The following is a 10,527-nucleotide window of genomic DNA, read 5'->3' as shown; positions in this document are numbered from 1 at the left end:
GATCAAACAATAAAGAAGTAGGTTATGAAGATATTCTACCACAAAATAGACTATGGAGAGAGATTGAGTCATCCAGGACTGTACCAGCTGGAATGCAGAGATTTTAGAGAAAATCTTAGAGAAACATATAAAGTTATGAACGGGATAGATAAGCTCGAGGCATGAAACTTGTTTCCACTGTTGGGTGAGACTAGAACTGGAAGACATAGCTTCAAGATTCAGGGAAGTATATTTAGAATTGAGATGAGGAGGAATTGGTTTTCCCAGAGAATGGTGAATCCGTGGAATTATCTGCTGAATGAAGCAGTGGAGAATACCACAGTAAGTATATTTAAAACAAGGTTTGATAGCATTTTATAGTATGGAAAGTAAGGGTTATGGGGAAAATGCAGGCAGGTGGAGATGACTGCATGGCCAAGTCAGCCATGATCTTATTAAGTGGTGGAGCAGACTCGACGGGCCAGACGGCCTTCTCCTGCTTCTGTTTCTGATGTTCTTATGTCCTTATGTTCTCCGTTGACCCTTAAGTACTGCAGAGCAGTTATATGGTCAAAGGTACATTGTGAAAACAATGACATTATTCAGCGTGTTGTATGGAATGGGCTGAAAGCAGAAGATACCTGTAAGCTCCAGATTCACCACCAATGACAACCGTAAAAAGCAGCACAAAGTGACACTTTTAGGTAATATGCTGGCAATAGAGTCAGACTGCACACCATATTTCCCATGAAAACTAGTAGGAGGTGGAAAGGCATACAACAAATATTTGCTTCCTCCTGCACGGCGCACGCTGACGGAAAAGTGAACATTTTGGAACTTTGGAACTCGAATTAGAATTGTGTTATTGTTATCACATGTACTTACAGACAGTACATTAAAATGTGTGATTTGCAGATTGCTCACACAGCCAACGTCATAAGATGGGGAAGAAGAACAGGCTAACACAGTAACAGAATGCAGAATTAATTGCAACAGCTACAGAGAAATGCAGAGCAATGGACACTAGAGGGCAACATCATAACGAAGTAAAACGTAAGATCAAGTGTACGTCGTGTCGTACTGGGGATCTGTTTAAAATAGTCTTGTATAATCTCCCTGAGGAAGTAGAGGCATTATTGAGCTTACTGAGACATGATGTCCACCTGACTGGACCAGGGTACACTGCTGGCGATGTTCGCTACTTTGATCTGAAAGCTTTCTCCCGCTCATGCTCAGTATTGATGATGTAAACAGGAAGATGCGCACTAGTGGAAAAGTTTGCATTCTGCACACCATGATACTTTACTTCTTTTCTCTTTCTTGTGCATTGACTTTTTGTTCTCGTCATATGGCCTACTAAGGTGATATCATCCACTGACGTGGATAGAGTGAGAAGGGATTCTGGTTCACCCAGACCTTGAATGTTCAAGCAGCAGGATAGGCGCAGAGGACCCAATCTCGTGGAGTATCAATGGTTGGATTGCGGTCTTTTGATGGGCAAATTATGGATCTAGTCTCGGTCCTGTCCGTTGTCTCCTCATATCAGTTAATTTCCTTTTCCACGTGTTCTACCGGGCTCCTTGATTAGGGCACCTGATCCCCATCCGAACCGGCAGCATAAAAACTCCGGCTTACATCTACTCGGGGCTGGACCGTCACACCGCAGCCCGTGCAGCAATGCACGTTTTGGGGCCGCGGAGAATGGACTAATCAGCCAGTGAGGCAATGTATGTTCCGGGCCGCCAAGAATGGTGGATTCTAAGTGGCTTCGGTGCCTGGGGTTGCTTCGGGAATTTTGTCTCTTCGTGTACAACTAAGTGATTACTGGCTGTTTGCCGCTTCAAATGCTACCCCGTGTCAAGATAGGAATTGTCTGTGGGTGTTCGGTTTTGTCGTCTCGTATCCAGCTCAGGATTCCGAGCCGTTTGCCACTCCTCCGACCCAAGATATGAATCGTCTGTCGTTGTTTGGTTTTGTCGTCTCATGTCCAGCTCAGTTTTGCAGGCCGTTTGCCGCGGCTCCGAGCCAAAATACGAATAGTCTGTCTTTGTTTGGTTTTGTCGTCCCGTGCCCAAGTCCCAGTCCAGGCTCCACGTTCAAGTCGAGTCCAAGTCCAGGCTCCGTGTCCAAGTCAAGTCCTAGTCCAGGCTCCGTGTCCAAGCCAATTCCGAGTCCAAGTCAAGTCCTAGTCCAGGTTCCGTGTCCAAGCCAATTCCGAGTCCAAGTCAAGTCCTAGTCCAGGCTCCGTGTCCAAGTCAATTCCGAATCCGTCAAGACCAAGTCCAGCTCCAGGTTCCACGTCCGAGTCCAACTCCAAGTCCAGGTTCCGCATCCGAGTCCAAGACCAGGTTCCGTGTCCGAGTCTAAGACCAGGTTCCATGTCCGAACCCAGATCCTGGTTCCGTGTCCAAGTCTGAGTCCACGTCCAGGTTCGGTGTCCGAGTCCAGGCTCCGTGGCCAAGTCCAAGTCCAGCTTCCTCCGGTTTATTGTACAAGGTTTACCTCCAAGTAAGCATCTAATCCTCGCTCTCCGGTCTTCCTGGCAACTATTAATAAAATACACTTCTGTTAATGTTACCCCTGTGTCTGTGTCCTGCATTTGGGTCCGCTTCCAACACCCTCTTGTAAAACCGGGAGAAGCTGCAGAAGATCGTAAATACAGCCCAGCACATCACACAAACCAATCTTCCGTCCTTGGACTCACTTTACACAGCACGCTGTCAGAGCAGTGCGGCTAGGATAATCAAGGACACGACCTACCCAGCCAACACACCTTTCGCCCTCTTCCCTCCGAGAGAAGGTTCAGGAGCTTGAAGACTCGTACAGCCAGATTTGGGAGCAGCTTCTTTCCAACTGTGATAAGCCTGCTGAACGGATCCTGACCCGGATGTGGGCCGTACCCTCCAAATACCCGGACCTGCTTCTCGAATTTTTACATTACATTACTTTCCCTTTTCTATTTTTCTATTTATGATTTGTAATTTAAATTTTTAATATTTACTATTGATTTGTACTCCAGGGAGGACGAAGCACAGAATCAAATATAGCTGTGATGATTGTACTCTCTACAATGAATTGTTTGGCGACAGTAAAGTAAAACAAAGTCAGCATGGATTTGTGAAAGGAAAATCATGTCTGACGAATCTCATAGAATTTTTTGAGGATGTAACTAGTAGAGTGGATAGTGGAGAACCAGTGGATGTTGTATATTTGGATTTTCAAAAGGCTTTTGACACGGTCCCACACAGGAGATTAGTGTGCAAACTTAAAGCACACGGTATTGGGGGTAAGGTATTGATGTGGATAGAGAATTGGTTAGCAGACAGGAAGCAAAGAGTGGGAATAAACTGGACCTTTTCAGAATGGCAGGCAGTAACTAGTGGGGTACCGCAAGACTCAGTGCTGGGACCCCAGTTGTATACAATATATATTAATGACTTGGATGAGGGAATTAAATGCAGCATCTCCAAGTTTGCGGATGACACGAAGCTGGGCGGCAGTGTAGGCTGTGAGGAGGATGCTAAGGGGATGCAGGGTGACTTGGATAGGTTGGTTGAGTGGGCAAATTCATGGCAGATGCAATTTAATGTGGATAAATGTGAAGTTATCCACTTTGGTGGCAAAAATAGGAAAACAGGTTAGTATCTGAATGGTGGCCAATTAGGAAAAGGGGAGGTGCAACGAGACCTGGGTGTCATTATACACCAGTCATTGAAAGTGGGTATGCAGGTACAGCAGGTGGTGAAAAAGGCGAATGGTATGCTGGCATTTATAGCAGGAGGATTCGAGTACAGGAACAGGGAGGTACTACTGCAGTTGTACAAGGCCTTGGTGAGACCACACCTGGAGTATTGTGTGCAGTTTTGGTCCCCTAATCTGAGGAAAGACATCCATGCCATAGAGGGAGTACAAAGAAGGTTCACCGGATTGATTCCTGGGATGGCAGGACTTTCATATGAAAAAAGACTGGATGAACTAGGCTTGTACTCGTTGGAATTTAGAAGACTGAGGGGGGATCTGATTGAAATGTATAAAATCCTAAAGGGATTGGACAGTCTAGAAGCAGGAAGATTGTTCCCGATGTTGGGGAAGTCCAGAACGAGGGGTCACAGTTTGAGGATAAAGGCGAAGCCTTTTAGGACTCAGATTAGGAAAATTTCTTCACACAGAGAGTGGTGAATCTATGGAATTCTCTGCCACAGGAAACAGTTGAGGCCAGTTCATTGGCTATATTTAAGAGGGAGTTAGATATGGCCCTTGTGGCTAGGGGGATCAGAGGGCATGGAGGGAAAGCTGGTGCAGGGTTCTGAGTTGGATGATAAGCCATGATCATAATAAATGGCGGTGCAGGCTCGAAGGGCCGAATGGCCTACTCCTGCACCTATTTTCTATGTTTCTAAAGTGAAGATCTGTCTGCAGAGGGCGGGATTATCCCACTATGTCCGGAATATGGTAATGGTTTACATGGAAACACAATATTAACGCACAAAAAAAAAATACGTGTGACTCATCCATATGACTTCGATACTAACTTGCAAAGCAGAAAATGGTTCACATTGACATATCAATGAAGTTATAGTTTGCATTTCACTTCAAGTCAGAGGTAGTATAGCTTTGCAACACATTAGCTGAATCAATTATTGCTATTCAGTCAAATATCAGCAATCCTTCATCAAATGTGTAATAGAAATTCTTCAACGTTTCAATGAGAACACCTTTTCACGGTCCTTTTGGGATGGGTAATAATGGGACAATTACCCCAATGAGCACATCCGTTAATCTCATCAAAACACTTGTCTGGATTTGGATATCTTATTTTTAAGAATTTTGCAGCATCCTGGTTCAAATACTTGTTGAAGCAATAAGGATTACAGCAAGTATGTTAAACTCTTGGAGTGACCTTTGACATTGTCAAATAGTAACAAAGGAATATCACTGCTAATATTCTAAATTCGAATTGGAATAATAAAAAAAAAACTGTAAAATCAAATACCTGAAATACCTGAGGTAGTGGAACCAGCGGGACTTCTGGGCATTGCTGTGAATACAATTACGGGACAAATTTCAGCCACTTCATATTTTTTCGGATTTTATTTTTCAGTGGTTCTTAATTCCGAATTCGACAAATCAATTGAATTGAACATAAAGTTTGCACAAAGATGCCTACCAGAACAAACAACAAAGACGTCTTCTTTGTGCTTGCAGTCATGTTGACCTAGTGGAGAGGAGGGACAACTGGACAAAAGAGATTCACTTCCTTTGCATTTCACTTCATCCAGCCAGGTATCACCGACGCTCTGAATAATTTCTTCCGGTGCTGGTGTCCAAAGGGCAAAGCCACAGCCCAACTGCCTGCAGACAACATTGGCATCGGCCAGATCCCAGGAATCATCACATACCGTGCCCCAGGTATTTTTGAACCATATCTCCAACCTTCCTGAACAACTGGCATTGCCGCCAAAAAGACGTAACTGCAATTCTTAGTGAAATAAGAAAACGGTTATATTTTATCAATCACATCTTCCAAACTAACTTTACACTGACATTGTAACTTGTAGCAGGGAACAGCTGCTAACCTTGAGAACCAGGTACATTTCGTGAATGGCAGGCCTTTACGCTGCAACTCTCCGGTATTCTGGCTTCTGATGACAAGAGAAAATAATGCCTGTTTAGTTTTAACATCTGTGTTTAAAATGAAAGTCATCAGGAAATAGATTTCTTTTGTTACCTTCACATACAACTCCTGCATCCTCCCTGTGATCACAGTTGTGTTTCCCCCACGGGTCAGCAAGACACTGCCAAAGGGTCGACTCGTACGAAGAACATTTTAGCTCATCCAGCCATATTGGACCAGATCCCTGTCCATATGCACTGACATCATGTTGAATAGATATCAGGGGTCCGCATTTCATTTGTTTACAGATCAATTTCGCAGCATTTTTATCCAGTGTCTCTGAACAAACTGTCCCCCACGTCCCGTTGTACCGTACTTCCACCCTGCCTTCACATCGCCGATTTCCATTCATCAGGCATATTTCTTTGTGTCCTGAGAAAAAGACAGTTAATGCAAAATTCGTCACATTGTTTCTATACAGCAACAAACATGAATTGCTTTTGTACACAGAAAATTAGGTTGATATATATCAGCAATACATATAAAATATAATTCCCTCGAAACACTCAGAAGAAAGTTGAAGGTATCGAAGGATAATCAAATCAGGAATAGGATGGAGAAGTATTCCAACAAAATTACGGAATGTGGAGAAGGGGAACTGTTCTGTTGGTGAAATTGTGTTTGGTTTTCTGGGAATTATTAAGAATCATGCACTGATTCTCGGTATGGTTCCGTGGTAGATGAGGGAAAGACATGTTTTATTATTGTCTGAACATGATGAGGAAAGTGAGAAGAGAGCTACAAATAAATGCACGGAAATAAACAATAAAGGCCCATTGAATAGTTTATAAGTAACGACCACCGGTACAGCTTTTCGTCGAATCGCTCCCTCGGTGTATCATATGTCCATTCCCCACACCTTGTCTATTGAATTGCAGATCACTTCCTGATGCAGGGGCTATAGATGCGACTATTATCTTCCCTCCTTCCAAGACGCAAACAGTTTTCAAATTTTAAGCAAAGATTTTTCTGCACGTCTTCGATTCTGTATATCTTGCAGAAATTATTGTCTGTGTGCGCCATTTAGTCTCTCCTTTGCAGCTTTATCGCGCTGATCAACATCTGCATTCAATTCGCAAAACTGTCGCTCAGGAGAACTTTTGGTTCCTTATTGACATCGTTAATCCATTCCTAATCTTTTTTTTCTCGACCCCATGTCGTCCTTTCGTTGAACAATTAAATGCAACAGAAGCTGGAGAAATAGTGCCTTAATTTTGTTCGAAATTTCATTTATTGTTCAAGAATCAACATCGTATTCTCCAGAATTGGGTATTTATTTGCACGTTGGCATCTAAGTGTATAAGAATTGATCCTTTATGTTTGCTATATTTAGCCTTTTTTAAAAATTCAGTACCGAAATATTAGCGGAACGCTGTTTCAGAACCAGCCAACCGTGATAAATAGCGCCGCTGTCTGTGAGGGTTGTGTACGTTTTCCGTTGACCACCTGGTTTGCTCTGGCTGCCCCAATCTCCTTCCACATTATAGGGCATAGTATATACTGGCCAAGTGTCTATAGCTCACGATCTTACCATAAGCAACACATCAGGGAAAGGAACCTGGCATAATCTGATCTGGTTACCCGAACTCCTATATTAATTTTTATGCCTTCACACTATTAGTGGGTTGCCATTGTAACACACATGAGCCCTTCTATCCTCTTTGCTACTCAAAACTGTATGTTGTTTCTCTTTTGCAGCCCTGATGAAGGTACTTGGACGCAAAATGTTAATTGCTTTAGTACCTAAATGCAGAGGGAAACATTACACTGACAATCCTTTGCCAATACCCCATCTGGGTGCATAAATTGTTTCCCACATATTCAACATGAAAACTCTTATACCGCACGGCAGAAGATCAGCAAAATGGAAATAGCCTTACCGGAACACTTAACTGTCACATCTTCTTTATGGGTGCAGTCATGTTGGCCCCATGGAGCTGAAGGACATTCCCAGAGATGCGATTCACTACCCGAACAATTTACTTCATCCAGCCAAACTACTCCAGTGCCTTGACCACAGTAATCAAGAATTGTTTTTTCCTCCAAAGCATATCCACAACCCAGTTGCTTGCAGACCACATTAGCGGCAACCAGATTCCAGGAGTCATCACAAACTGTTCCCCAGGATCCGTCATAATAAATCTCCAGTCTTCCAGCGCATGCATCATCACTTCCGGACAGCCTTAATTGCAAGTGGCCTGTTGAACAGAAATGTATGAGATTATTCTTTCCATAACAAATTGATCTAGTCACACCGTTCGCATTTCTGCAACTTTTGCAGAATTTATATTTTGAAAATAATTGTACAATATCACCAAAAAATTAATGCTGCCGATACACAAGTAACATTTTTTAAAGGCAACAACAAAAAGGTTGTTAGAACTTGGTATGTCAGAGAACGCGGTTCTGAGTTTTCCACAAAGGCGGGAAATCAGACACTGATTTATATCTGAAGCAGGTAATCACAGGCTACTTTTGTATCCAACACAACGAAAAAGCGGACATTGAATTTGCTGAGTACGGTTTTCTTTGGCAAAGACACTGTAATCAGGACTATGCAACAATCATGGTGTCAAGCATTGTCCGTGCTGCTCTGGGATTTCGTATCTTTTTGCTGGATATTTTCACTGTCTGTAGCATATTCACCTGCTCAAGGGATTCCTGCAGCTTGAAGGATAAGGTCCCCTTCCTGGGCAGTGGGACGATCAGTGGATCAGATCGTAGAGAAGTGATTTTCTTACACTGTCCCTCGAGTCGAAAACCTCCGGCTGCCCAATTACAATGACGTTCGGGACAACGTTAGATTGTGGGATGATGCAATTGGCTCTTTTGCCAGCAAATAATAAGGAACTGGTGAGCATGCCTCTGTGCCTTCCGATGTATGTCATCCTCACAGTCACACGAGTTTCGTCCACAATTAAATGCCACGACATTATTTTGTAGATGGTGATGCATCTTTGCCGTCTACATTTTTATACCGGCTTGTCTCATTGATCGTACTGATAGGGTATTGCTTTAAAATCTACTGATTAATGAAAGGGAATGGGTGACAATACCAATGAAGATAATTCACATCAAACAACAGAGCAACAGCAACATATGGATATTGGGTGTTACAAAATGCATGTTTTATTGTCAGAAGCTAAGTTGTTGATCACACTTCTGGAGAAATGGACTGGGAAGTGAATGACATGTTTGAATAACTAAATCATCATAAATTACTTCACCTGACTCTTCCTCTGATGCAGTATTTATTTACAATAGGAACAACGGTTTAGCATAATTATCTTTCTCAACGAGTAGTTCACACAGTTATGTTCATCTTCTATGAAAATCTCAATATTTCCATCAGTTACATTGCGACTTCATCAAGCTGCAGTTGGAAATATTGTGCAGAATAATGGTATGAAGTATAGTTCTAAGTTTAAATATCATCACGCCGCCCCGCCTACCATTTCTTCTGTCGTCACCTCTGTCCAGATGCTGGACTGGACAATGTCAAATTACTGAACTGCCATGTATTAATTAATTTCCAAAGATTCTGGTTTAAATGCTGTAACAAGAATCCATTCAAAACAAGTCTACATTTCTAAAGTATGGGAATGTTTCGTTAGCATAGAAAGCATTGTACATCACTCTCATTGAAGTCCAGAAATTGCGAGTTCAACATGATACCTTCAGATATATGGATTTTTTTTGTTTGTTTCTTCATCATGGGGTTATAAGGACTGGATGATACAATACGGACAATTGGCATTCACCCTGCTATGTCTGTGCTCACAGAAACGAATCCACCTGTAATCACCCAAACTCTCCCTCTTTTTTCCATCTCACATTGCTATTAACTTGATCATGCCTCCATTCTAATCTTTCTCCTTTTCACGAGGTGCAGATTATCATTGTGCATTAATCTATATATCTGGAAGCCGTTGATATGTATTGTGCAGGAAAGCAAGAACTGTGATCTGGAAAGGCCGCGTGGAAGCAGCGAGTACATGGAAGTTCTACCAACCAAGTACTGTTTCAGTATAAGGCCTTCACTTTAATTGTTATTATCCTTCATACTTATGTAAAATAAATTTAGAATGCAATGATTTAAGATGCCAACATTTTCTCTATTCTGACATTAAATATGTCTGTTAAGAACACAACGCACCATTAAGGAGGGGTAAAATTATTTCGCCCTGCACCTCAATACTGCTCCTGTGCAAAAGGCGATGATGGCTAATCTATGCAAGTCGCAGTGTTTCTACCGCTCCTGTTCTCTTTTACCGTTAATTTAAACATCTAATTACGTCTATATGAAACATTTATGTACTTCACGAAAAATATATCTAATCACACTGACTCCTTCAACCTGTGTATCAGTGAAATCCAGCCATTACTGCCTTATTATAGAAGAACTTACTGTACCTGAGCCTAGCAATAGTTCACTGCGCCGTATCTTTTCGGCATGTCCATTGATGTACGATTCTTATCAGTGAAAATAAACTATAATGACCTTGGTTGGTTCCCATCGGATATTCTATGTTTGAATAAGTCACGGCATTTTACAGCTCCAAGAAAATTTCAAACGGTACAGCCACTTAGTACAGATTGTTATTGGACTACTCGGGTAAAAGAGATAATGTACAGATTTATTCCACTGTTATGAAGAAGTTGTTGAGATATAAATTTTAATCTTTCGTCTTTTTAGTCACTAGTTCAAATAAACAGACTTTACAAAGTGCACATTGTGCAAATCATACTCATTTACAGAGCGTCTCGGCCTGAAACGTCGACTGCACCTCTTCCTAGAGATGCTGCCTGGCCTGCTGCGTTCACCAGCAACTTTGATGTGTGCTGCTTTCATTTACAGAGGTCTTTTCATTGTT

At 42.2% G+C, this 10,527-nt stretch overlaps 1 long non-coding RNA gene across 1 annotated transcript; it reads right to left on the bottom strand.

The window, feature by feature from the left end:
- Positions 1–5,311: 5,311 nt before the first annotated feature.
- LOC140201795 (uncharacterized) lies at positions 5,312–5,970 on the bottom strand. The gene is made up of 3 exons (XR_011886964.1): positions 5,708–5,970; positions 5,556–5,621; positions 5,312–5,458 (listed from the first exon to the last, which is right to left on the bottom strand). It is a non-coding gene; the product is annotated as an uncharacterized lncRNA (long non-coding RNA).
- Between the last annotated feature and the right edge of the window lie 4,557 nt (positions 5,971–10,527).

The sequence above is a fragment of the Mobula birostris genome, chromosome 8, assembly GCF_030028105.1.
Source record: "Mobula birostris isolate sMobBir1 chromosome 8, sMobBir1.hap1, whole genome shotgun sequence".
Taxonomy (NCBI): Eukaryota; Metazoa; Chordata; class Chondrichthyes; order Myliobatiformes; family Myliobatidae; genus Mobula; species Mobula birostris.
Note: the sequence above shows the minus strand (reverse complement) of the source record. Positions and strands in the feature narration are given on the sequence as shown.